We start from the raw sequence: 12,441 nt of genomic DNA on the forward strand, positions 1-12,441 counted from the left end.
AGGTAGCAGGATTGCTACCTGCTGTTTGCTGAAAATATCTGCCAACTCAGGATATTGTGGTGGCAGACCCAGGAGTTCTGAAGTAACAGTCCGAACCACAGGTGACACTTTGGCAATGCATTGCTCATGACGGCTAGGACCCCATTGGGCGATTTGCAACATGGTCTAATTGATGTGGGGATGATATAGCATGAACCATGGCAGGCCCAAGATAACTGCATTGACTGCCTTGGGCAATACGTAGATGCTGATTTTCTCTTTATTCAGAATCCCTGTTTGTGTGGTCAGTGGTACTGTGGCCCTTGAAACATGTCCAGGCAAGTGTTCTCCGTAAAAGGAGGAGATCAAGAGCAGGGTGTCCAAGGGAACCATCAGTATATGGTAATGGACCACAGCCTCATAGATAAAGCTGGCCCCAGTGCCAGTATCCAGAAAGACAAGATGGTCACCCAGCAGTAGCTGTACTGGTACTAGAGATATGGAGAAGTGCAGGGATGACCTAGGGTGGTCTCCCCCAGCAGGCCTAGGTTCTTGAGTTTCCCCGTTTATTCAAGCAGCGACTTGCGAAATGCCCAGATGCAGCACAGTATAAGTACAGGTTAAGGTTATGGCTCCTCTGCTGACAACTTGAATTGATCTACCTGGATGGCTTCTACTGGTGCTTGTCCCAGCTCTGGGGAAGAGCGGGAGGTTATAGGATGCTGGAAATTTGGGGTGAGTTGGACAGGTCGGCAAGCCGAGTCTCTCTCTCTGGCACATTCCTGAAACCTCAGGTCTAACCATATGGCTAGGCTAATTAGACCTTCCAACAAGTCCAGTAGGTCGCAGGCAGCCAGTTGTCTTTAATGCACTCCGAGCGTCCATGTGAGGCTGTCACTGCGCCACTGAAGTTCAGAAGCCAGAGTGCAGAAGTGCACTGCATATTCTCCCACAGACCAGGAATCTTATCTAATCTGCAGGAGTTCAGATGCTTTAGAAGCCATGCGACCGGGCTCATCGATAATTTGCCGGAATTCTTGCAGGAAGTACTTCAGGTCCCCCAAGAGTGGATCATCCTTTTTCCAAAGAGGTGAGATGCAAGCCAGGGTGGTGCTGCCCAACAAGGAAAGAATATATGTCATCTTGACTTGATCTGTCGAAAGCAAGGATGCCTGCAATTTAACTTGCATCTGAAATTGATTGAGAAAGCCTCTACCTTTCAGTATACCTCCATCTTTCCTTGGGGGCAGAGGCAACTGAATTGTAGGAGTAGCAGACCATGCTACAAGTGCTGGGGCAGAAACTTTAGAGGGCCAAGCCCCAATGCCCTAAAGATATCCATTCATAGTGTTCAACTGATCCTGCTACTGTTGGAGCCAGCGATAGCGGAAGTTGGAGGCAAGTCCACTGCCTCAACAAACTGTGAAGGATAGCAGGAGTGTGAGACCTATGTGCTGCGGTGTAATTGATGCAGCTTCATGGGCGAACCCATGAGGCCTATGCCGGCAGCTGGCAAACACGCCCTGTAGTGAAACAGTCTGGAGCTTCACCTATACCAGCCACCTTTTTCCTCAGTTTAAGCCCTTGGGTTCTGGCGGCTGGCAGGACCCTAGGGTTGTGAGGAGAGATAGAGTCCAAAGGCACAGTGGAATCAGGGCAGACAGCAGACTAATGGAATCAGAAACAGGCCAAGGTCTGGACAGGTGGCTCAGAAGAATGGTCAGGTATTGGCAAGAGATCAGGTCCAGATGGTAGACAATCATGGTCAGGACCAAGAAAGAGGTCAGGATGCGGAAGTCAGGCTAAGGGTGAACAATGACACAGAAGACAGTGGACAAGATGAATAGGATAAGGCAAGGCAGGATAAGGCTAGGCTGGATGAGGCAAGACTGGATGAGAATCAGGAATACAGGAACTGGGAAGGCTAGGCAATATGCACTACAAGGCAGGAGACTCGTTGCTGAAGTGCCAATACCAGGTCTGGAGGTACCTTAAGCAGTGCAGGCAGCGATGTCATCAAAGGGCGCCACAGGGACTTTTCCTGCCATGGGCCCTTTAAGTCCTGAAGCATGCCACATGTGCACATGTAGAGAGGACCATAGAGGAGCAGGAAGGAGATGGCATCTGAGTGCTGCATACCACTCACAGTGGCACACGTATACTGGTGACGTTCTTTCCGCAGAGGGTGGCCCTGCTGAGACTAAGTTGAATGTGGTGGCTCACGGGACCGAACCATGAGCAGCCTATCTTATCTAGCAACTTTGATATAAAAGTTCCATGCCAGCTTCTATCAGATGATGTCATCCTGCTGTCTTTGGATAATGCTTGTTACAGGTAAGCTATACTTTATCTCTAATTTATAGCAAAAAAGATACTGTCTGATATCCAATTAAGACTGGACATACAATGAAATAAGTTTTATCGAAGCTATGGTCTGGCATTATCAAGACTGTTGCTGGTGGCCCATCTTTTATATATCCTGAAATTTATAATGAACTTTTAAATCATACAGGAAGTAATACTTCTGGACACTTATTATTTTAAAAAGACAGTGAACTCTGAGGGTTTGTAAATTGTTCTAAACCTGAAGCGACATTTTAATATAGTCCTTGTAGTTTAATTTCTCAATCGAAAAGGTATTCTGTGTTAGAGACTAATCAAAGGTTTGAACTAGACAGGTTATTGAATTTTATTTTTATTGTAATGCAATCAAATTAACTTTTATGTGATAATTTATATTGCATAAAAACAGAAAAATTCTTGGCTATTTTTATTTTCCCATGTTGTGGTAGCCCTCCTCCTGAAAATCCAAGCTCAGCACAAGTTGTTACCTGTCTGCAGAACGATTCTGGTTCTCTAGTCATCCAATATACTGTCTGCTCCTAAGCATAATGTCACAATGAGTCATCACTTTTTTGCAAATTTTACACACATTGCAGAGTTCATAGCCCTAATGAGAGCCTATACCTAGCTGCTGGAAAACTGCTTTTCATGTCTCTGATTTTTGCATGCCTTCTTCTTACCCACTGCTATTGCTATCATACATTATATCATACACTAGTAGCCTTATGATTGATATAACAAAGGAAAATGCCTTGGCAGATTCCACTGCCAGAAAAGCAGCACTTAAAGTTCCTAAGGCCACCCCCACTGTTTACCAGTCTCCTATGCCCTCCCTAAAGGATTTGGCACTTCTTCATTATTCCTGGAGACTGGCAGGATGCAATTTGCTCTCTAATAATTTGGGGCGCAGCCCAGAAAGCCATCTGGTTGTACCGTAGGTCCTCATCCCTTATTTGGCATGTTTACATCATGGAGTAGACCATGGAATAAAAGTGGGATGGTTGATTCATTCAGGATCCATTGGTTTGTACCTAAATTCCTCAGAATGGTTCAAAGATTTTATACCAATTGTTCTGTCTGCCAGGCACATAATTTAGGGAAACTTGTTAAAACCACCCCAGTGGCCCAGTTGTAGTAGTGAGGTCCATTTGTAATATCAAAATTGATTTTATACAAATGAGAAAATATTGTTCATGCAAGTATGTCTTATTTGTGGTATACAAAGCACTCAGGTTAGACAGAAGCTTATCCTTGTAAAAAAGTACATACTATTACAGTTTGCAAGAAATTGTCAAGATATTTTATTCCTTGATTGCTATTCCTGTGACCATCAACAGTGACCAAGGTACTCATTTTACTGGCCAGATAATGAAGGACATCTGCAAAGGTGTCCATCAGAACTTTCACTGCCCATACTATCTGCAAGTCTCCAGCCTTACTGAACAGAAAAATGTTATATTAAAATTGATTTTGTGCTGAAACCAGCCTCAATTGGCTGGATGCTCTTTCACTTGCTACTTATGAATATGAGATCTATAGCCAGCTGGAAATTAGGGTTAAGTTCACATGAGATACTAATGGAAAGGCCTAAGTGGACACCTTCATCACCGCTTATCGCAGCTGCTCCTCTGTTGATGTACACTTGACAGATGATACTGCTTTGAATTATTGCAAAGCATTAATGAAATGTATTAAGGGCCTATCATTCCCAAGTCAGTGCTGCTCTCCTCAGAGAACAAGAGGAGCAGTGCCATTCTATAAAGCCTGGAGATTAGGTACATGTTAAAGATCACCAAGGAAGGTCTTCACTGGAGCCTTACCAGAAAGGCTTTGTAGAACATACTGATGGAAAAAATACCAGAGGCCTCAAAATGAATTAAGGCTCTGAAGAAAGAAGAAGAAGCTATGGTGAACTATGGCCTAGTTTTGCAAAGCAACATATGAACTATGGCCTAGTAACACACACATTAGCAGAATCCAGGTGAATCGTCAATAAGTAAGTCACAGGATGAGCATGAGATAAGAAGATGAAGGATCGGAGAAAGGGTATCTGTGAAGATAACAGATCTGAAAAAGGGTATCTGTGAAGAAAGTTTGTGCATATGAAGTAAGATAAGATTAAACGGGAACAAAGAGTAGCTGCACTTAGCAGCAAGGTTAACTGAAATCTTGTGGTTTTGGAACAAATAGTAGTTATCAATTAGCTTACAGAAAATGTATATAAAAAGAGCTTGCAAAAAGAAAAAATTAAGCAAATGTTCCAGACCATAGATGTGCTATGTACATGTTGTAAGTATACCTTTGCTTCCTGCGTATACCATTGCTTATACTCAGTATAATAAATATATTATTGTGTGATTTAAGACTTAGTCAGAGTTGTTATTACAAACAGCTTCTTACCACATGCTTCTCACTCCCACACTGTAGTAAAGTGCTAAGGCCTTATGACTTGGATCTATGCCTCCATGTAAGAAGACTACTGTGCCAGAAAATCCTCCCATGGGCATATCACTAGCATCTGCTTCATCCACAGGCAGTACCCAATGGAGGAACACCACCTGAGTTGTTCGGGCAGTAACCTTGGAGCCCCGTTCAGGAACTCCACCTGGATTATTGTGGCTAGAAGTACTGTCATCCTTCCTGGCTGGGCTCAAAAAGTAAGATAAAGTGCTAGTAACCTTTCCCTTGCCTGAGGCAATCCCAACACAGGGTCTGTGAATTGTTGGAGATGTACCCCTCTGGAAGAAGTTTTGCCTATGTGCAAAAAGACTCCAAGAGATACTGAAAAATGTCAGAACTACACTGTGCTGACATCTTTCAAGGAGAACACCAAACGCAGCTGACCTTTGTATTTGTCTGTTTTGCTTTGCTATCCATAAATAGAGTAAGGTGATATGCTAGTAAAGTTTCACTTGCGGAAGAGAATTTGCCACTGTAATATCATGAAGACCCTGCTGTTTATTTGTACAGTGGAACTGTTATGGACTGTTTGCCAAGGGACAAACACATATTTGCTGATGTTTGAATCAAACATTTTGGCTGTAGCCAAATGCCCCACCACTCTCAAGAGAGCATTCCTAAGGCACCAGTCCCAAGGACTCTGAATGACTTTACAGGTTCCTTTGCTAGTATGGTTAGCTTTTCCCACCCTGGGTACTCAAAATATTTTATGGCATTATTATTCTTTTTGGCCTCCTTATTGGCCTTTGTTATGTTTCTGCTTTTTAAGTGCTGTCTGAATTGTCCTGCTAAGAGAATGCAAGGAACTTTATTAAGGCCTATACAGAAGAAAGAGATATATACTATGGGATACATTTTCATATGGACGTGCTGATTTTATAACATGCGTGCGCCAGCGTGCACATATAAAATTTATGGCCCGAGCTGAAGTAAGTTGCGCACACCAGGACAGCAAACAATGGCACTCTCCCACCCCGCCCAAGACCGCCTCTTCCAAGATGCCTGGCACTTGAGTGCATACCAGCCTTTACGCGAGGGGCTGGGCCTCTTGGAAAATTTGCCTGGCCTGAGTAAGGCCCGGCCACGTGTGTAAAGGCCGAAATTTACACGTGCTGGGCATTTAAAATCTGCCCCTATGTAACTTGAGATGAACAGAGAGGCCCAAGAAGAACAACAAAACATTAAGGGCCCAATATTCAGTGCTGACCCATTAAGTAACTTAACAAGATATAACCAAGCTGGCTAAGTTACGATGTATATTCAGATACAAGGTAATGCCGTTGAATTTACGTATATATGTGTGCCCCTACAGGCCGATACAGTAAAAACGCGGGAGAGCGGGCGAGCGCCCGCTCTCCCAGCAGGCGCACAGGCCACTCTCCTGTGCGCGCGATTCAATATTTTAATTTATTAAAATTAGGCCCAGTGGTAAAAAGAGGCGCTAGGGACACTAGTGTGTCCCTAGCGCCTCTTTTTTGACAGGAGCGGCGCCTGTCAGCAAGTTTTCAACCCGCGAGCCGTGGGCCCATTTTTTTTTTTTTACTTTTTTTTTTTTTTTTTTTTTTAACTTTTGGGGCCTCCGACTTAATATCGCCATGATATTAAGTTGGAGGGTGCACAGAAAAGTAGTTTTACTGCTTTTCTGTGCACTTCCCCGGCACAGACAGAAATTAGCGCCTACCTTTAGGTAATTCCTTAAAGTAAAATGTGCGGCTTGGCTGTACATTTTACTTACTGAATTGCACGGGAATACCTAATAGGGCCATCAACATGCATTTGCATGTTGCAGGTGCTATTAGGTTCGGGGGGGTTGGACGTGTGTGAGAATTTTGCCATACAATTATTTGTTTTGAAATTTTGGCCTACATTGTGAAGAACATGCACTTTTTTCCCATTATTCTGTTTCACATTAGAAATAAAATTTAGATGATGTGCCCTTTTAATTAAATATTGTTATTTTTCCAGATTTATTCACAAATTTAGAGAGTATATTTTTGGAATTGAATATCTTTCATTCCTTCTTGCATCAAAGAATTTAATGCTATTTTACTTTTTGTTTTCTTCTGCCATATATGTTTCATGGAGAAATCAGCTGCAGAGCTATTCCTGCTACTTTACAGGCCTATCCTGTAAAGTGCGGCCGCGTTTACCCTGCTCCTAAGCCGCTTTTAACTCACGTTCCGGCCGCGTTAGCCCTTCCTGCGATCCCGAATCCCCTTTAACCTACTCCTACCGCGTCCTAAATTCCCCGGGTAACCCCTTCCGCCTGCGGCATGTATATTGCATGCAAACGAGCGAATTAGCTCGATATTGCATGCAAACGAGCCAATTAGCTATTCCCCTAGCATCCCGTAACCCGCACCCCGACTAACGCTACCTTTCCCTGCCGTTTTGTCGCGCGTTTAACCTGCAAACTTATCGCCTACCCTGACTCAGGCGGTAGAGGCATGGGTAAGGGTAGGTGGCAAGCTTTCCCCCAGCCCCCACTCACCTGCCCCGGCCGCGATCATGGGTGCCGGTCTCCGTGGCAGCCCCAGTCCTCTCCCCTGTGCAAGTAAGTTGTTTCGCCGCTTGTCTCTTCTCCCCCCTCCCGGAGCAGGGCGCGAAAAGCTGCCTTGCTCCGGGAGGGGGGGGGGGGGGGGAGAGATGACAGCGGCGAATCCAAAAAATAAGCGAAAAAAACTTAAAAGCTAAAAGTAAGTTGCTTCGCCACAGTCATCTCTTCTCCCCCCCTCCCGGAGCAGGGCGCGAAAAGCAGCCTTGCTCCGGGAGGGGGGGGGGGGGGAGAGAGATGACAGCGGCGAAGCTTTCCCCCAGCCCGGACGCCGGCAAAAAACTTACTTTTTTGCAGCCAGCCATGAGCAGGAACACGATCTGGCCTGCCTTAGCTCCTCCCGACAAGATGGCCGCCTGCACGGGGAAAGCGTGCAATTGGCCGCTCAAGACGTGATGTCGTGACGTCACGTCTTGAGCAAGGCGGCTTTTCGCGCCCTGCTCCGAGAGGAGGGGGGACACTGACAAGTCGTTTCGCCGTTGTTTCTGCGCTGTCGCCGCCGTTGCTTCCTGGTATCTGTCATTTCAAATGACATTTGAAATGACAGATACCAGCGTGGCGTGAAGCCTTAGGCCCGCGCACCCAGGATCCTGAATAGGCGCTCTATCCAGTATCCTGGGTTGCGCGGGCCTAAGGCTTTTCGGACGCGGCTTACATTTACATATAATTAGGCTTCAGGATCGAGCGGTAGGTGAGCTGCACTGTGCGGGCGGTAACCGCGGGTGCCGTAGGCACTAACGCAGCTCTTCCTACCGCTCGGTACTGGATAGGCCTGTTAGTTAGCAGGATATAGCTCTACGGCGCAACCAGCATTAGCCGCATTCATTAACTGTGGCCTGCCCCAGACCATCCCCCAACATATGTGGCTAGAATTTAGCCACATATGACTTTATAGGCGGCTTGCCCTTTAGATGGATAACTTTTCTGTTATCCGTCTAAATGGATTTTGAATTTCAACCTCCATTTTAACAAAAGAAGTGCCGTGAGTAAAGAACAATGTTAATAGCTCTTCTCTGTCCTTATTTTTATTTGCAATGGGGTTTTATTTGCAAGGATTTTCAACCCAGTCCTCAGGTCACATCTAACCAAACCAATTTTTGGGATATCCACAATGAATATGCATAAGATAGTCGTGCATATAATGGAAGTAGTGTATGCAAGTTCATTGTGGATATGCTAGAAACTTTACTGGTTAGGCATGTCCCAAGGAGAACCACTATTACACTGGAGCAAAAGTGCACTTAACACATCTGATGTATACACCAAAAGCACAAATAAAACTTTCTTTGGTCACAGTTTAACACTTGAAGTTCCTTTATTTTCAATGCGGTAACTCCTTTCAGTGAAGCACAGTGTTTAACAACAATCCCCAACCACGCCAATGACGAACATAGCCCCATTAACCAATCACCATACACTGCCAACCCATGACGTCACTCCACAACTTAAATGAAATAACTTCATTCAAGCTCTGCATTTAAGCCTTTAGGAGACACTGTATCCAATGTATAAGTCCATTTCTGCTCCCTTCTAATAAGGATCGTGGAAAAGTCACCTCCTCTGGCTGGAGGCGATACCACATCTATGACAAAAAATTGTAAATCCGCCACCGAATGAGGTGTTTGCATCCAATGTGCTACCAACGGAGCTGTCTCTCCCCATCTTGATATTGGACTTGTGTTCTATAATCCAGGTTTTAATTTTTTGGGAAGTCTTACCAACATACAATTTTTTGCATGGGCAATTGATGACATATACCACCCCTTGGGAATCACAATCATAATCTCCATATAGTACGAAAACTTTTCCAGTGACCGGATATATGAACTCAGACATAGAAGTATGTTTGCACACGGAACCACAGGGTTTATGAGTGCCTCTGTTCTGAAAGGTATCATGCTGTCTAAAAGTAGAGTGTACTAGCATGTCCCGTACATTTTTGCCCTGACGGAAAGTGAACCGGAGGGTACTATGTAAATGCTTTTCGAGTGCCATAGCTCCCCAGTGCTTCCGAATAATTTTTGAAATGTCATTACTAATTGTAGAGAATGGTAAGATGCAATTAACCATCAAAGTCGTATCCTGAGCTTGTGGTAAAAAAAAAAGTAAGTCCCTATTAACAAATAGGGCACGTTTGTAGGCCTTTTTAAGTATCTTACCAGGGTACCCTCTATGCTGGAACCTAAGCATCATCTGCTTAGCTTGAATGATGTATTCCGACCTCGTGGTGCACAGGTACCTAAGTCTTAGAAACTGACTGGTGGGAATATTGTTCTTAAGGTGATGAGGGTGAAAACTATCATAAGCTAATAATGTATTACGGTCAGTGTCCTTACGGTAGATAGATGTATGAAATTGATTGTCCTGGTATGTAATGAGAACATCTAAAAATGGCACTTGATGCGGATCAATCAAAAAATTAAACTGTAGATTGGGATTAAGGTGATTCAGCCAGTCTATAACCATGAAGAATTGAATATCTGTACCCTGCCAAATCAGTAGTACATCATCAATGTACCTCAGCCAATGAATAATAAAAGGTTGCCATACTGATGTGTAAATGTAATGCTCCTTGAAGTCAGCCACGTATAGGCAGGCTAAACTAGGTGCCATAGTCGCCCCCATTGCCGTGCCCTTAATCTGTTGAAAAGATTCTGATTTAAACATGAAATAGTTGCATGTGAGGGCTAACCATGCTAATTCAACCAAAAAATTCTAGCGTTCCTATTATTTATTAATTTCTGTAAGCATTTAGAGGCCAATTTTAAAATGAGTGCACATAAGCCCATAAATGCACATATTGACACATGAATGAAGATATGCTGGAATTTTAATTGTACATGCAATTGCACGTGTACTTTTTAAAATATACCAACCACATGTAAGTATGCTCCTAATTTTTAAGAGGTTACACAAGCAAAGCTAACACACTTGTCTTCTATAGGACTTTATCAGCTTTTACATGTGTATGTAAGCAGATATTGATCAAACTTAGAAAAATAAAAAAATGTAACACTATTAAAGTGGTCCAGAAGAAAATAAAATCTGCTATTGATAATTAACAATCCTGAAAGGGCAATGACAGAAAGTTTCCACCTAGTCTTTTTATTGATAGACAGTTAAGGATGCAGCTGAGGGAGACCAATTTGCAGGTCTAGTTTACTAAAGGCGAGTACAAAGCATTGCTGTAGTGAAAAGCATTCCCTCCCTTTTTCCACTCCCTTCCCGACTTTGTCAGCTTATTGGCAGAGATGCAGTGGGTGGTCTTAGGGCAACTGATATTGTAGAACAGTAACTGTACTCTTCCAGTGAATGTAGGACATTATGAGCCAGTGCACGCTTGTATAGCGCTGTTGCAGCCCCCTCCTCTGCAGTAGGTGCTGTCCTTTTTCAAATAAAAATCTGGTACCATGAGCCTTCTTTCACACCTGCCTGGGATTTTTCCAATTTATATCTCCTGCAAATTTAATTAGTGATCATCATTACAGCAACCAGCTTCAGCTAGGATCCCTACAACAGTGCTTCTTCTGGAACCTACAATCAGAGGCAAATTTTAAGATCCACCCATGGGTGCACATGTGCGCTTGTTTGGCAGCATGCGCACACGAACGCGGTGATTTTATAACAGACGGGCGTGTTCTGAAATCGGGTATACGAGCATATATTTGCGCACGAGTTTATATTGACACACGCATCTGCATGCAAATGGTGACTCGAGCGCGCAAGTGAGAGGAATTTTAGTAGATACATACCCCAATGCCATTGCCCATTTCCCCAGTTCACCCCAGTAAAGGAGAGGATTTCCTACAACCCCTAGCTAACTTGCCTCTCTTTTACGCTATTAGCCCCAACCCTGCTGCCTAGCCTAGTTTTTTTTTTTGTTACATGCCGTCCATAGCAGAAGTAAAGTAAGGTGGTAGGGGACCATGGCATGCGCTTATGCATGTAAATACTTTTGCGCTGACTTTGCTTTACAGACTCAGCCTGCCCATGCCCTGCCCAGTCACCACCCACACTGCCCCCTTTTTGGATATTTGTGAGCGTAGCCGTGCAGTTTTTAAAACTGCGTGTTGCGCACCGGGCCAAGTCACGCACATATCTCCCAGCTTATCGGCGCGTATGGGTTTTAAAATCCAGCAAATAGACTCTAAATCTGGCCCCAGCAAGGAGCAGACAATCTGAGCTGAAAAATCGGACCCTGGTCTCTCCACCAGTACATTGCAGCAATGTACTGAGCCACCAATTAATTCAAGGTAACCCTTCTTTACAGTTCCTGTCTATACACAATAAGTCTACAGTTGTGAAGAAAAGTGTAGGAACACCTAGTCAAAGTATGTTTCAATAAATTCCTAAGCAAACAGAAGAGGATACACCCTCTCCATGGTGCAAAGTTACACAGCTTTCTGAAATTTTTCATTGAAAATTACTATTTGCTGCTTTTAACAGATTAAAAATAATAAAAAGGTGAATATGGCATGTGTAAAAATTCAGACACTCTTCCAGTTGATTCATTATTATTTTTTAAAGGCCTAAAACATTGAAGGTCTAACAAGTGAATCAATTAGTCAGGTGAAGACAATAGTATAACAAATATTTTGACTCTGACTGTTGTTCTGTCTACTTTTAATAGCAATGGGCTCCTCTAAGCAGATGAGTATGAAAATAAACCTAATTTCACTTTTATAAAGAAGGGGAAGGATATAAAAAGCTCTTTAAAAGCTTCCAGCTAGCAACGTCAACAAAACAGAATGCACAATTCACTGCAAATACTGCTAAAAATTGAGTTGTTATTTGAGTGGTTGTCCACAGTATGGCATTGCTAATCCAACAATGATCTACTTGGGAGAGGTGTCAGAAAGAAACCTTTTCTACAACCTCATCATAAAATTCCATCTATAGCAGGGGTGGACAACTCCAGTCCTTGGGCACCACAAACAAGCCTGGTTTTCAGGATATCCACAATGAATATGCATGAGATAGGTTTGCATGCAAACCTATCTCATGCATATTCATTGTGGATATCCTGAAAACCTGGCCAAATGTATGGCTCTTGAGGACTGGAGTTGGTCACCCCTGATCTAAAATATGCAGAACAAGACCTTGAT

The sequence above is a fragment of the Rhinatrema bivittatum genome, chromosome 4, assembly GCF_901001135.1.
Source record: "Rhinatrema bivittatum chromosome 4, aRhiBiv1.1, whole genome shotgun sequence".
NCBI lineage: Eukaryota > Metazoa > Chordata > Amphibia > Gymnophiona > Rhinatrematidae > Rhinatrema > Rhinatrema bivittatum.